A 15,842-nucleotide genomic window follows, 5' to 3' on the forward strand; every position below is an offset into this window, starting at 1 on the left:
GGCAGTCCTTAAGTTTGAGTATCAAGTTCAAAAGTTAAGGACATGAGGTCCTTAACTTATAGATTCAAGTTTAAACTTAAGGACCGTCTGTCCTTAACTTTGAATTCCAAGTTCAAAACTTAAGGACAGGCAGTCCTTAAGTTTGTCTTGAAGGTTCAAAAATTAAGGACAGGCGGTCCTTAACTTTAAATTACAAGTTCGAATATTAAGGACACATGGTCCTGAATTTTCACTTACAACTTCAAAAGTTCAGGACAGTTAGTCCTAAAATTAGTCTTACAATCACAGAAGTTACGGATGTAGTCAAACACATTAAGAGACTTACTCTTTTTTGCGACCTCTCCTTTTCTCCTTGCCCAACAACACAATGAATTTCTTCATTAATTTTGCATCTTCTGTGACATAATGAAAAATACACCTACGAGTATATGTTGATTTTATCCAACCTGAACTCTTCGGAGTATTTTGATTGTCTGCCATGGAACTTACTGCTTTTCTTTCCTTATCAAAAGGAGATTTCAACTGCCAACTTAGCTTCTTGTTCCTTTTACCTCGACCAAGTTCTTCTTCAACATTTCCTTCAACCTCCATAGTCAAAGCCCCATCAATGCCCATTTGTGTACTTGGAGGAGTAGGAGTAAGAAGAGAAAATGACGGACCATCATAACCAATACTGTCTCTCTTTCTTTTCCTCGTATATTGGTTAAGAGCGTCATCATTGTTGTCCTCTTTGTTGTCCTCTGCTGGCGACACTATATATATATATATTAGTTTGTTGCAACTCGTCAAATGAAGAGACAAAATTTAAATTATGAATATAATATTTAGGACACAATCAGTACCTGTCTTCTCCACACTACCTTCTTGTGTTTTTTCAACAGACAATTCAGCTAAGATATTGCGTGCTTCATTTTCTTTTTCTTCCAATTGCACATTTTCTTTATCTTGCAGTTGTTCACCATGTGATTTAGTTGCTTGTTCACAAGATTCTGCAAAAATATTTACAAGAGCTAACATGTTAATAATCTTTTATTAAAACAAACATATATAAAATTAAAAAAAATACTGTCTAACCATTTGCAATATTCAAGATCATCCCAGCTATATCATCATCTTCACTAGCATTTTCTTGGATTCCAATATTGTCGTTAAGAGAGGGAGGTCTAGAGAGATCACATGTTGCATCTATACATTTGGAACCAATCTCACTTCTGCCTGTTCCTTCGGTATTTTCTATGTCTTGAGATTGTAGTCCAGTTTTCTCTCGATACTCCACTCCAACTTCTTCCCTTGCTGCTTTAAAATATTCTGTAACATTTGCAATTAATACCCATTCTAATAATTCACTAAAACTAAGATACAATATATAATGAAAATTTTATCTAACCTTGATTGGCACAAGTTTGAACTCCAAATTTTTCTTTGTATGACAGGGGTGTAGAGAGATCATATGTTCCTTCTAAGCATTTGCATACAATCTCGCTGACACTTGTTCCCAATGGACTTGTTAAATCCTCCTGAGATTGCAATCCACATTTACAAATTTTTTCTGGCACTCCTTTCTCTTGTTGATTCTCCTGGTCTTGACATTCTCCTACATCTTCAACTTCCACTCCATCAATAGATTCTACAGATATTTGTAATCACAAAAAAGTTTATATGTATTACTCCATTGAATATAAATTTCAACGAAAAAAAATTCAAAATCTATATCTAACCTTTCCCAATATCAGTAACGTTCTCAGTTTCATCATCTAGATGTGCATCTCTAAAATCTCTTTCATACTGAACTTCTACATGCACATCCATATCATCACGTTCATCACCGCCTGCATCTTCGTTGATTGTAACAGTAGGCTCTGTAGCACGACAATGATCATCAACTCCATCTTTTCTAATTGGAACACTAGATTCTCTATATGTGTTCATTTGATCAGCTTTCCCAAAAATGTTCAATAAAGTATCAAGCTTTGATCCTAGAGTTTTCTTTAAATCCTGAGAAAGAAACTAAGTTAGAAAGTTAAGGACAGGTTCAAAACTTAAGGACAGGCAGTCCTTAAATTTGAATTACAGGTTGAAAAGTTAAGGACATGCAGTCCTTAACTTTGAATTCCAAGTTCAAAAGTTAAGGACAAGAAGTCCTTAACTTTGAATTCCAAGTTCAAAACTTAAGGACAGGAAGTCCTTAAGTTTCATTTCCAAGTTCAAAAGTTAAGGACATGCAGTCCTTAACTTTGAATTCCAAGTTCAAAAGTTAAGGACAAGAAGTCCTTAACTTTCAATTCCAAGTTCAAAATTTAAGGACACAAAGTCCTAAAGTTGGACTAACTGAAATTACCATGATTTCATTCTCAATCTTTTTTTCTGCTACAGCTATTTTCTGATTAACTCTAGTAACTTCAGCTTGCAAATCCTTCTTAAAACTCTCTGATAATCTCTGAATCAAAAAACATAAAATAAAATAAAAAAAAAGTGTTCGTAAGCAAGAAATAATCAAATAAAAAACTAATACTATTCAAAGGCAGAAACACATACTCTAACAATTTCCTTAAGTATGGCTTCGTCAAATTGTGTGGAAGAAGACCTTGAGCTTTGATCTTGTGAAATTGGCTCCTCCACACTAAGAGGCTCTGTATCTTCTTCTTCAACAGGAATAAATGGTGACACCTCGATCAACTTAAACAACTATTATATAAGAAAAAGTAAACATAAGTATTCAGAACTAAAACAAATAAACAAAAAAATAGATAGTAATTACATTAACTTACATTTTCATTATGGAAATATTTTCTACAAAGAGCATCAAACTGTGGAGACTTCATTTCAGAATAACATAACATCCGAGGATAACCAGATTCTTTGAAGTTCACAAATTGTTTTTCTTGGAAAATAGGAAGTACTTCCATAATCCAAACACAAAAGGCAAAAGGAAAGCCAACTATAGTGTAGCTATCCTTCTCTTTATCTTTGTCTTTCTCCTTCTGAATCTCATTCTCAATTGGCTTCAAACAACTCTTCAATGATTTTAATAGCGTCTCATAAGAAAGAGAGCCCCAGTTGAAGGAAGAGCAGAGTGCATCATCGTCGACAATTTTCATTATCTGATCGGACACATTCCTATTCTTCCGCTTGCCCATCAAAACAGATTCAACAAAATAGATTGTTGCCAACTTCAAAGCATCATCATCGCTGCCAACAAATGATGAAGATGTACCATGTGGGTGACTAGAAATAAAACTAAACAAATCACCCAACTCAATTCTATCTTTTCCAGGGAAATAGACTCTTAAAAGCCTATTCTCTTTCTCATGTAAACCTTTGATATCGAGCGACGAATAAGACTTCAAACCAGTAATTATATGAAATGCGTCACGGTAAACTTAATTTCACGGTCAAATACCTTGAATGTCATTGAATCAGGTTCATTATTTACAATTTCTGAAAGCAATATACAGTGAATAAGTTTACCAGAGAACTTCACACTTTGTAATCGGAAGAAGTTGCCAAAAATACCATCCCTCAATTTCTTCCACTGGCTATTCGACAAAAAACCTTTAATTNACAGGCAGTCCTTAACTTTGAATTCCAAGTTCAAAACATAAGGACAAGAAGTCCTGAAGTTTCATTTCCAAGTTCAAAAGTTAAGGACACACAATCCTTAACTTTGAATTTCAAGTTCACAAATTAAGGACAAGAAGTCCTTAACTTTGAATTCCAAGTTCAAAAGTTAAGGACAACAAGTCCTTAACTTTCAATTCCAAGTTCAAAATTTAATGACACAAAGTCCTAAAGTTAGACTAACTGAAAATACCATGATTTCATTCTCAATCTTTTTTTCTGCTATAGCTATTTCTGATAAACTCTAGTAACTTCAACTTGCAAATCCNATTATGGAAATATTTACTACAAAGAGCATCAAACTGTGGAGACTTCATTTCAGAATAACATAACATCCGAGGATAACCAGATTCTTTGAAATTCACAAATTATTTTTCTTGGAAAATAGGAAGTACTTCCATAATCCAAACACAAAAGGCAAAAGGAAAGCCAACTATAGTGTAGCTATCCTTCTCTTTATCTTTGTCTTTCTCCTTCTCAATCTCATTCTCATTTGGGTTCAAACAACTCTTCAATGATTTTAATAGCGTCTCATAAGAAAGAGAGCCCCAGTTGAAGGAAGAGCAGAGTGCATCATCGTCGACAATTTTCATTATCTGATCGGACACATTCCTATTCTTCTGCTTGCCCATCAAAACAGATTCAACAAAATAGATTGTTGCCAACTTCAAAGCATCATCATCGCTGCCAACAAATGATGAAGTTGTACCATGTGGGTGACTAGAAATAAAACTAAACAAATCACCCAACTCAATTCTATCCTTTCCAGGGAAATAGACTCTTAAAAGCCTATTCTCTTTCTCATGTAAACCTTTGATGCCGAGCGACGAATAAGACTTCAAACCAGTAAATATGTGAAATGTGTCACGGGTAAACTTAATTTCACGATCAAATACCTTGAATGTCATTGAATCAGGTTCATTATTTACAATTTCTGAAAGCAATATGAAAGCAATATACAGTGAATAAGTTTACCAGAGAACTTCATACTTTGTAATCGGAAGAAGTTGCCAAAAATACCATCCCTCAATTTCTTCCACTGGCTATTCGACAAAAAACCTTTAATTATTTCCGTATATTGTAAATCTCCTTTCCAATACACCATAAAATTACGCCAATCATCAAACTCGAACACACGATCTCCTTCCATTATCACACTACAAAAGAAGGAAAAAGAAAACAAAGATTAGGACTTACAGTTAGTTGCAGGGACTTGGTCCTTAACTTCAAGTGTCACATACAAAAGTTAAGGACAAGCAGTCCTTAACTTAAAGTTTAAAGTTCAAAAGTTAAGGACAATAGGTCCTAAACTTCAAATTTGTAGTTCAAAAGTTAAGGACATTTGGTCCTTAACTTCAAGTTTCATGTGCAAAAGTTAAGGACAATCAGTCCTTAACTTTGAGTTCCAACTTCAAAATTTAATGTCGTTTCTTTCTTATATTTCAGGAACACAGTTAACTAAAAATTCATAAACACAGTAAGCTTATGAATTTCTACGACTATTTTTTTGAAATATACCTACATATCAAGTATATTGAATCAACCACAAACACATTTCACATTTCAACCCTAAAAATTTCTGAATAACACAATCACACTACATCTCCGACACTGAATCAACATATAATGATCATTTTTTGCAATTTCAAACATACTTCACACGGCATTGACCCCGATTACACATTTAGAAATACAAAAATGCATGAAAAAAAAACACACACATTACCAGTCGCGAACGATTCACAGAAGATGGCGGAGAAGATGAAGGAGCAGAAAGATTAACTGAAGATCCTTTGCATGCGAGAGGATGATGAAGAAGCAGAGAATACGCAACTTGCCCTGAAACCCCTCTCAAATTTTTTTCCCTCGACTGAATGAAAAAAAGGATTTTTGGGCGTTTTGGCATTATAAGCGCATTGAAGAAAGGGTAAAGTGTCTTTTCCCTATTAGTAGTGACTATTTTTGCTGAGCATTGTAATTAGTGGATAAAAATTAAAGACACCCTTAATTAGTGGCTACTACACGCCATTTTTACGCTCTTTGCATCTCTCCATACTTGAGTCCAAACACACAGGACCACTAGTCCTCCAACTCTACCCATCAACAAATTACAACCACAATAGCCTAATGCTCACTTGAAATTTGCGAAAATCCAAGTTAGCCCACATACACTACTCTCTCCGTTTCAAATTAAGTGATATTTTAGTTGTTTTCACATAAATAAATTCACCTTTTAACATTAATTAGCAATAAAATTGACCATAACTTTTATTATTTCTTCACATAAATACTCCTAACACATACTTCAATACTATTTACTCCAAGGGCAATGTATAAAAAAATAATTAATTCATTCTTGAAATCTAGAAAAATTACTTATTTTGGATCACAAAAAAAAGGCTAAAAAATCACTTATTTTGAACCGGAGGGACTACAACTTTTTTTTCATCAACAAATATATAATGACAAATAACGAGGATTAGATGACCGGGCTGGCGCAACCGAAAAATAACTTCGTAACAGTTTTCAAAAAATTGTATTTATTGGCAAAGTTGCTTCCAAAAAATCATCTAAATATATCACATAAAACTGAAAAAGTCAAGTTCATGAAAACTCTGAAAATTAGCTTTGGAAGATGAAACACGACTATGGGAATTCCAAGAACTTATTTATGAAAGAACACAAAGATCTTAAATACATGTGACATAATACGTTGTTTCTAAAATCCCACAATAGCAGTATTAAAGATATTTTTTATCAGCATATATTACGCATTCATGTTGACTACGGAAGCTATTTATCGGGTGAGGAGGTCAGTGGAACAGCATAGGGAAAGAAAGAAGGACCTTCATATGATGTTCATTGACCTTAAAAAAGCCTACGACAAAGTTTTGAAGTTAGTGACGTTCCGGTAGCGTACACTAGGGTGATTAAAGATATATATGGTAGTGCTAAGACTCGGGTGAGTTTGTGGGAGGTGACTCGAAACACTTCCCAGTTGTGATGGAGCTGCACCAGGGATCGACCTTTAGCCCGTTTTTATTTGTCTTGGCGGTGGACGTGCTGATGCGGTATATCCAAGGGGAGGTACCATGGTGCATGTTATTTTCCGATGATATAGTGTTGATCCACGAACGCGGGGCAGGGTTAACGCACATTTGGAGGTTTGGAGACAAATCTTGGAGCCTAACGGTTTCAAGTTAAGTAGGACCAAAACAAAATATGTTCATAATTGAGGAAGAAAAGAGAGTACGGAGATGATAGAGAGTAAAAATGTATTATTAGAAATGACGACATCTGAGTACATGATAGCCCTTTTATACTTAGCTACTTTAACTACTAACATAACAACTTAATAGATATTTAACAACCAATAACTAACTTATGTAGTAATTACTAATCTGCCCTTATATTATGTAACACTCCTCAAGTTAGGTGGTGTAAAGATGTCAAAAACACCTAACTTGGAACTCAAATATGCATGTTGAACTTTACTTAATCCTTTTGTGAGCAAATTTGCAGGTTGATCATTGGTAGGTATATACTTTGTGCAGACCAGTCCTTGTTGAATTTTTTCCTTTATAAAGTGACAGACTGACAGTCTATCTCTATATGCTTGGTTCTCTCGTGATAGACTGGGTTGGTAGCAATTTGAATGGCTGCTTTGCTATCAGTGAAAATGTCTACTCGCAATTAATTAACTTCTGCATCAATTTCTTTCAACATTCCCAGTAGCCATATCAATTATGCTACTGTTGCAGCTAAGCTTCTGTATTATGCTTCTGCAGAACTTCTTGATATAGTAGTTTGCTTATTGAACTTCCAAGATACTAGAGAATTGCTCACCTTGATAAAAAAAAAACCTGTAACAGATCTCCTAGTGATTGGGCAAGATTCCCAGTCTGCATCACAATATGTTGTGACAGTGTTGATATATTGACTTGATAACAGTATACCTTGTCCTGGATTGTTCTTCACATATTTCACAATTCTTAACGCATCTTCCATATGAGATTTCTTTGGTTGCTGAAGGAATTGACTTAGAGTTTGAACTCCATAGGTTATAATATATGGTCTAGTAACTGTTAGATACAAGACTGTATGATCTGTTATAGAGTCTTCGACTGATATGTCATTCTTTGAAGTGTGCTCATCATATTTTTTTGTTGTGAGATTAACATTGGTATCAATTGGTGTAGTCGATGGTTTAGCTGCAGTTAGTCCAACTTGTGCTATAAGTATTTTCTCTGATGCATAACATTCCCTTTGCTCGATCTTGCAAACTTTAGTCCCAGAAAATACCTTAACTCTCCTAAATCCTTCAACTTGAAGATGTTTTGTAGGGAAGTTTTAGTGTCTTGAATCATCTTTAAATTGCTTCCTGTAACTACCATATCAGCAACATAGATCAACACCAAAACCATACCTTCATCTGTCTTTCTTATATATAAAGAATGATCAAATTGACTTTGTTTGAACTGTAATTTCAGAAGTGCTTCAAATAGTTTTAAGTTCCATTGCCTTGGGGCTTGTTTTAGCCCATACAAGAATTTAGTGAGTCTGCTCTCTTTCTTCTCCCCTTGACCTCTAAATCCTTGTGGTAAATCCATGTAGATTTCATCAAGTAGATCGCCTTGTAGAAAGGCATTGTATACATTCATTTGGTGTATATGTCAGTGCTTGGCTGCTTGCAGTGCTAATATGGTTCTAGCAGCTACCTACTAGTGAAAAGGTTTCTTGATAGTCAATACCCTCTTGTTGACTATATCTTTTTGCTACCAGTCTAGCCTTAAACCTCTCTATCTCTCCCGATGCCTTGTGTTTAATTTTATGTATCCACTTACATCCTATAAGTTTCTTTCCCTCAGGTAAAGTGACCAATGTCCAGGTGTTATTCTAGTACTTTTATTTCTTCTTTCATAGCTTGTATCCATCTTGGATCTTTACTTGCTTCAGCATATGTAGTCGGTTCAGTAGTTGATGAGAAGGCAGCAGTAAAACTTGATATTTAGGAGATAAATGATCATATCTTATGTATTTATTTAAGGCATAAGGTACCTCTTGATGAATATTCAGGGACACAAAGTCCTTCAACCATACTGGTGGCTATTTATCTCTATTGAACTTCCTGACAGTAGGTTGGTCTGAGTTGGCTTTACTTCTGGTATGAGCTCTAGTGGATACACTTTGATTATTTTGTTTTACTTGTGGCTCCCCTTCAGGCGTGCTGTGATTTTGGAAATCATGAACTGATTGAGGATTATAAGTTTCTTCTGTAGTATCAGCTATTGTGAATGGAATACCTGTATTGTCATTACTGTAGTCTGCATTAGTTTATGGTGTTAGCCTGCGCTGATCTGAGATAGTCTCAAAAAGAATTTCTGAATTGTCCATATATGAGCCTATAGTTGGTGTAATGTCTATAAACACAAGTGTTGAGGTGGAATATGTTCTTCTAAATGGAAAGATGTTTTCTTTGAATATTACATCTTTGTTGATAAAGACAAATCTATTATCTAGATCTTATAATACATAGCCTTTGTGAACTTTTGTGTATCCCATATGCACAGATACTTTTAATCTAGACATTAGCTTGTCATGTTCCTGAACTGCTTTTGCAAAACAAAGGCAACCAACTGGACCAGATGGTATCTCATCTACATTTACTTGGGCATCCTTCTTTTTGTTGAGTTTAGACTGTCTAATTTCAGCTAAATCATCTTCCAAATTACTACACTCTTCAATGTTCTCATCTATATCAAACAGTGAGTCAAACCCTTCAGAATCATCAAGGTCCTCATCAAAATTAGATTCTGATGTTTGAAGGTGATAGGATGAGAAGTTATTACCTTCACCTTCATCTGATTCTTCTATCTCTTCATTTATATCTGCCCCCTTACCCTTATCTTTGTCATTTTCAGTCCTATTTATATCATAGTTGGGAGGTGACAAATCAGCCCTAGCATTTAACCTACTGTCATGCCCATCTGTTTGTATAGTGGGGTCTAGTTCATTTATGTCCTCAACAAGAATAGGCTCACTAATTTATGGACAATACAAACATCAACAAAGTCACCACCTTTCAATGTATTAAGAAACTTTAACACATCAGTATCTGTTTTTAAAATGTAATAGTCACCCCTTTTGTTAACTTTGCATCCAAACAAATCAACTTCGAAAAATCCTAAGTCACTAGTAAACTTGTGAAACAACATAATATGTAGCTCATCAACATCAACTGTAGCTAATTGAGGACAAGTTAGTCCATTTGCATACCTTAGGTCAGGGTCGGATACAAAATTACCACTATGGTGGATTTGTAGGTTAACTAGGGTTGAAGCCATTTTCTTTTCATACCTGCAAAGTAATAAAAAAACAGTGTTATCAATGACTATTTGTTATCAAAAGTTGCACCTTTACACAACTCCATAAACAAACCAACAAAAAAGACAGAATTTTAAAGTAAAAAAGCTTTCAAGATTCCTTTTTCGTCCCCACAATGCCTTATAATATTCAGAAATACTGTGGTGGACCACTAACAAGAAGGAGACCCAACAAACATCACAAAAAAATGCATAAACATAAGATGAAATTCTGCTTTGACAACAAAAATCCAAAACATTAAACGGAATAACCAAATATGCCATTACATGCATGACACTATATTAAAAAGGACTTTCACTCTAACATGTAGCAAAACACAACAAAAGCCCTATATATAAAGGGAGATTAAACAACAATTACGACCTAACCCAACCTTTCCCTAAAAAACCCTAAACAGAGCAAAAGCCCCATAAATAGAGGGAAATGAAGAACAATAAAGACAAAATATGAAAAACAAATGAAGAAACTTACCCCACAAACTTCGATAACAACTGTACAGATGAAAATCCCGACAACAACGATGGAGAAGAGAGGAGAGATTCACTGTTGTTCGATACTATCTAAGCCCTAAGTATGCGGGTATTGTAAAATGAGGGGAAAATGTGGGTTTGGGGGAGGGGGGGGGGGTAAATAATCCTTTGCCGATTTTTTATCCTATTTGGCCATCATATGTGACTTGGAGCCTACGTGGTTTTATTTTATTGACGTGGCGTCCTACGTGTAGGCGATTGTCATACACGCACTGGCAGCCTCCTTGGATAAGCATTTATTATTCACGTTTTGAATGAGTATAAGTGTTCGATTGTCAAATATCTAAGTTTGGGGACCGGCATAACAAAGTGGTATAAGTACAGGTGCCATTTAGGCCATTCTGCCTTTGCAAAACACAGACAACCTAGCACTCTTTTAAGTGACTTAGAGATGCTTGTACTTCTTTACTGTGCATTTCGCCTAACTGCTCTTTCAATTTGCTTCATTGTCCTCTGTTTGAATCATCCATCATCTATTGATAAGTAATCCTATAGTGAATTACTCCAACCTTTCGATTTTCTTCATCATCCTTTGCTTGAGTCATCTACTGGTAATGAGTTGATGCAGGATACAAAGGCATTTCTATACTGGTGGTGATCAGTCATTAAGAAGTAAGAGGAGGCTATGCTGATTTTGAAAATTTTTATCGCTAAAAAGCAAAAACAACTTACTGCTTTACACCTTTCAAGATGGAGGAAAAACAAAAAATAGCCTCTTGCGGATGAAATTGATCAGCAAACTCAAAATCCCGCTATTATTCTTCCTATCGACAAATGTCTATGATGTTTACGACTTCATAACCAAGGAAAATTACTAAAAAGCAGTACTGTATTCATTTCATGGTACACATTTAAAAATAAAATTGTACTACTTCTATCTCATTGTATTTTCCTATTCAAGGTACCGTAAAATGAGTCAGAAGGAGATGATTAAAAGCCAAATGAGTTCAATTCTAGGATTTGTTGCGTCTAAGATCTGATGATTACATGAGCAGTTTTATTAGCCATTCTGGTGTTATTTTGTTTCTGATATGTGGAATGCCTCTTATCTATGAAGGCGTTATCCAATGTAAACTCAAGTACATATATGACATACTTTTGCATCAATCTATCTAATATTTATAGTTGTGTTGCTGTATATTACAGGAAAGTATGTTAATTTTGAAGGCTCTCTCCTTAATTGGGGGTTGGAATTATTAGTCCTATCCCCTAAATACGCCTTTGTAAAGCAGGATAGCTGATACAATAATTTTTCAATATCTGGTACGCTATATACTCTATTATATTATGGCATCTCCACACCTCAACCATTTCTTCATGCGTTATTTTTTCGTTCTTTTATTCTTTATTAGTGCTATCTTAGCCACCAAATGACCACGCAAGGCATTCATTACTTGGGAAGATAAAAGAGTTGTTCTTTGCTACCTTTTATGCAATGCTGTGCTCAACGATTATCATTTGGCTCTATCTTGTTTTCACTCTTAAGAAATTATTTTGTGAAAGTGATCTCATAAAAATTAGCTGTAACATTATTTCTCACCTCATAAAAACACGAATATAATGACAAAGAAGACGAAAAAAATAAAAGGATTAACCACGAGTTTGATTATTTTGGGATGAAGACATGCAGTGTAGCAAAGGATTGGGCCAATATTTGGGCTTTATCACAAGAAACATTTTGCACTATATACTTCTCTATCGCAGCCCATTGCTTAGAACTTTCAATACTAAAGTGTAATTGTTGCTATTCCATAGTTTGGATTCTTTCGTTTGCTCCAGTATTTTTATAGGCTTATCAACAACTTATTGGCCTATGTTGTAATTTCAGTAATGATAGTCTGCAGATCCTTTCTCTTTTTTTTTTTTTGAAATTTTTTCAGGAGAACCTGTAACCATTACCTTTCGGGTGCGCAATATATAATCTGATCATTGTGCAATAACTCGCGAGCCACATTAGAGATGTAAACTGCACTAGGCAAGTATAGTAGGACGAACGCTGATTGAGGAGGTAGAAATTGCTAGTCCAACCAACTCAACCAACCCAGGCGGGTCACTGCTGAACCTTTTTATTGAAGTATTTGCATGTTTGAGGTTGAGTTATTAATGGTACTCACTGTTTATTCCTTTGCCTATTTGTTAACTGCAGTCTTGCCGCACCTTAAATATGAAATACATGTCTTTATATTATTATTATTATTTTGTCTTTTCTTAATCATAAACAACTCAAGTACTTCACTTCAAAGAATTAAACGAGTGAGTTTCTATTCCAGAAACTGTTAGTATTACAAAAGCTCATCGGATGCTTGAACAACTATAAATAAATAAATAAGGTATTACAAACTCATCATCTAGGACAGAGCTACACGATTTAAAGGGGGTTCAATTGAAATTTTTTTGTCAGAAAATTATATATAAGTAATAAATTCTTATGTGTGTGGATGGTTTATTCCTTCTCTTTGACACGAGGGAACCTCTAGTGTAGTACTCCCTCCGTTCCAATTTATGTGAACATGTTTGACTGGGCATAGATTTAAGAAAAAATGAAGACTTTTGGAATTTGTGGTCCTAAACAAGTTAAAAAGGTGCCCAGAGTATATGTGTGGTTATAAAAGCTTCTCATTAAGGGTAGAATTGTAAGTTTAAGCTAAATTGTTTCCAAATTTAGAAAGGGGCCATTCTTTTTGGAATGGTCCAAAAAGGAAATAGGTTCACATAAACTGGAACGGAAGGAGTAATAAATATGGTTCAATAATTACTTTTCTTTTTCTGATTTTCTACCTGTTAGTAAACTGTATTTGTAAAATAATTCTGGAGAAAATAAAATAACATAAACAGAAATATAAACGAAACACAAATTAATCTGAGCCCACTGAATTCACAGTGTTTCCTTGAGGAATTTAATGGATTATTTCCTCCCAGGATAGAACAAATTACACACTGGTGTCGTAGTGGTACTTCAAACCCCAGTGTTCAGCGAACTCAAAGTTCGGTAGCAAATCACACTTACTGTTGCTTTGAAACTCAGAAAATCGTATAAAAAATCTAAGAGAATGGACTTGTATTTATAGCCAATGTTGGGTTGAAATCTGAAGATGTGCAACTCTTCATAATACCTGTTTATGCAAAACGGCCAAAGCATAAATGTCATAACATAAATGGCTGTTTACTCAACAATAAAGAGGAAAAATAAAGAGGGAAAATTGAAGAGGGTAGTTAACTTTCTGTTACCAAAACAGAATACGGAAAAATGGAAATGGTTGGATTTTAATATTAATATTCTTGGATTTAATATTAATATTTTGTTATTAAAACGTATATTTAATAACATTTCTGGTAATATTTACTATTAACAAACAAAGTTGGTCCAAAAAATCAATCGATCATTTGACCGAAGCCAAAGCCGAGCGAGCGGCGATGATGACGGCGCGAGTGTCATGACCCAATTTAGGATTTGTGACTGGCGCTTAGGAGCAAGTGCTCCCAAGTAAGCCTCATCGGTAATTTTACAAAAACTCGGACAGAGTTTCCCCTGTTTTTGGACCATCCAAAAAATTTTCCTTCTCAAATCAACAACCAAACATCCTAATATTATACCAAACAATTGACAACTTGTCAATTAACCAATACAAGTCTCCACCATAACTAAACCACCAACTAACCACTAGAAATACTAATTTATCTCCAACTTTGATAAATGAGAACGATACTCAACATAAGACCTTAATAACAAAGGAATACTCATGACACTAAAATACTGACAATGGAGCGACTCTAAGAGTTCAATGAAAAGACCATAACAATAAATAAAATCTGTGACGACCCAAAGGGTCATCACCTATTTTAAATGAATTATGTGCTTCCGAGGCCTTGAAAACCTCATTTAGAGTAGCCTCAGTTTACGTGCGCAGTCCGAGCGCGTAGCCGGAAAGCTTAAATGTGAAATTCTATGAAAAATTGCAATTTTGGTGTTAAAATGAATAAATTTGACTTTGGTCAACATTTTGGGTACGGGTCCGGACCAGTGATTTGACGGTCCCGGAGGGTCCGTATGAAAATATGGGACTTGGGCGTATGCCCAGAATCGAATTCCGAGGTCCCAAGCCCGAGAAATGAATTTTTTTGTAAAATTATTTTCTGAAATTGTTTAAGGAAATTAGAAATGAAATTTGATTAGAAAAGCGATGGTATCGGGCCCGTATTTTGGTTCCAGCGCCCTGTACAGGTCTTATATATGTTTTAAGTCTTTCCTGTAAAATTTGGTTGAAAACGGACGTCGTTTGACGTGATTCGGACTTAAATTGGAAAATTTGATGTTTTATGAAGTTTGAAAGAATTCAAGTTATATTTCAATTGTGAACGTATATGAAATGGTTGAACCCTTTGGAGCATTGGCTCAAGTGGTAAAGTGAGATATGAAATAAAACTAAAAGGAAGAGAAAGAGTATTTAAATTGTTCCCTTGCCGGGATATTGTTGTTTATTGATTATTTTCCCTTGCCGGGATGTTGAGATTATTGATGTTGTACCATTGCCGGGATTTAATTGTTCAATTGTGTTCCCTTGCCGGGATTTCTTTTATTATTTTATTTATTCCCTTGCCCCTTGTTTGTGATTGTTGTTTGGGTGAGGAAGAGTGTTAAAGCACGAAGGGTGATGCCGTGCATTGTTTGTTTGTTGTGAGGAAAGAGTGTAGAGCACGAAGGGTGATGCTGTGCATTGTTTGCTTATGGTGAGGAGAGAGAGTAAAGCACGAAGGGTGATGCCGTGCCGCACGATGTACCATTCCGTGCCGATTCTATTGATTATATGTGAGGAAAGAGAGTAAAAGCACGAAGGGTGATGCCGTGCACACTATATTATATCATTGCTTGGTGAGGATGAGAGTAAAAGCACGATGGGTGATGCCATGCACTTGTTGCTTTCTTTTTCTTTATTAGTGTCTGAGTTGTGTTGTTTCCTTCGTTACTGGACGACTTTTACTTGAAATTGTTATTTCCCCCATAGCATGCTCCCCCTCCCATATTAATTACTTGTCTCTGTATTTTTATTCCGCTGTATATGTATATATAACTGCACATGTTTATGTGGTAGTCCGGTCTAGCCTCGTCACTACTTCGCCGGGGTTAGACTAGGCACTTACCAGCACATGGGGTCGGTTGTGCTGATACTACACTCTGTGCTCTTTTGCACAGATCCAGGTTGCGGGGCAGCGTACGGTGCGCAGCAGTAGTTAGGGAGCCGAACTTCAGTCCACGAGACTCCGAGGTAGCCTTGCTGGCGTCCGCGGGCCCCGCGTCTCTTCTATCAGTTT

Source organism: Nicotiana attenuata, unplaced genomic scaffold (genome assembly GCF_001879085.1).
Source record: "Nicotiana attenuata strain UT unplaced genomic scaffold, NIATTr2, whole genome shotgun sequence".
NCBI classification, from domain to species: Eukaryota; Viridiplantae; Streptophyta; class Magnoliopsida; order Solanales; family Solanaceae; genus Nicotiana; species Nicotiana attenuata.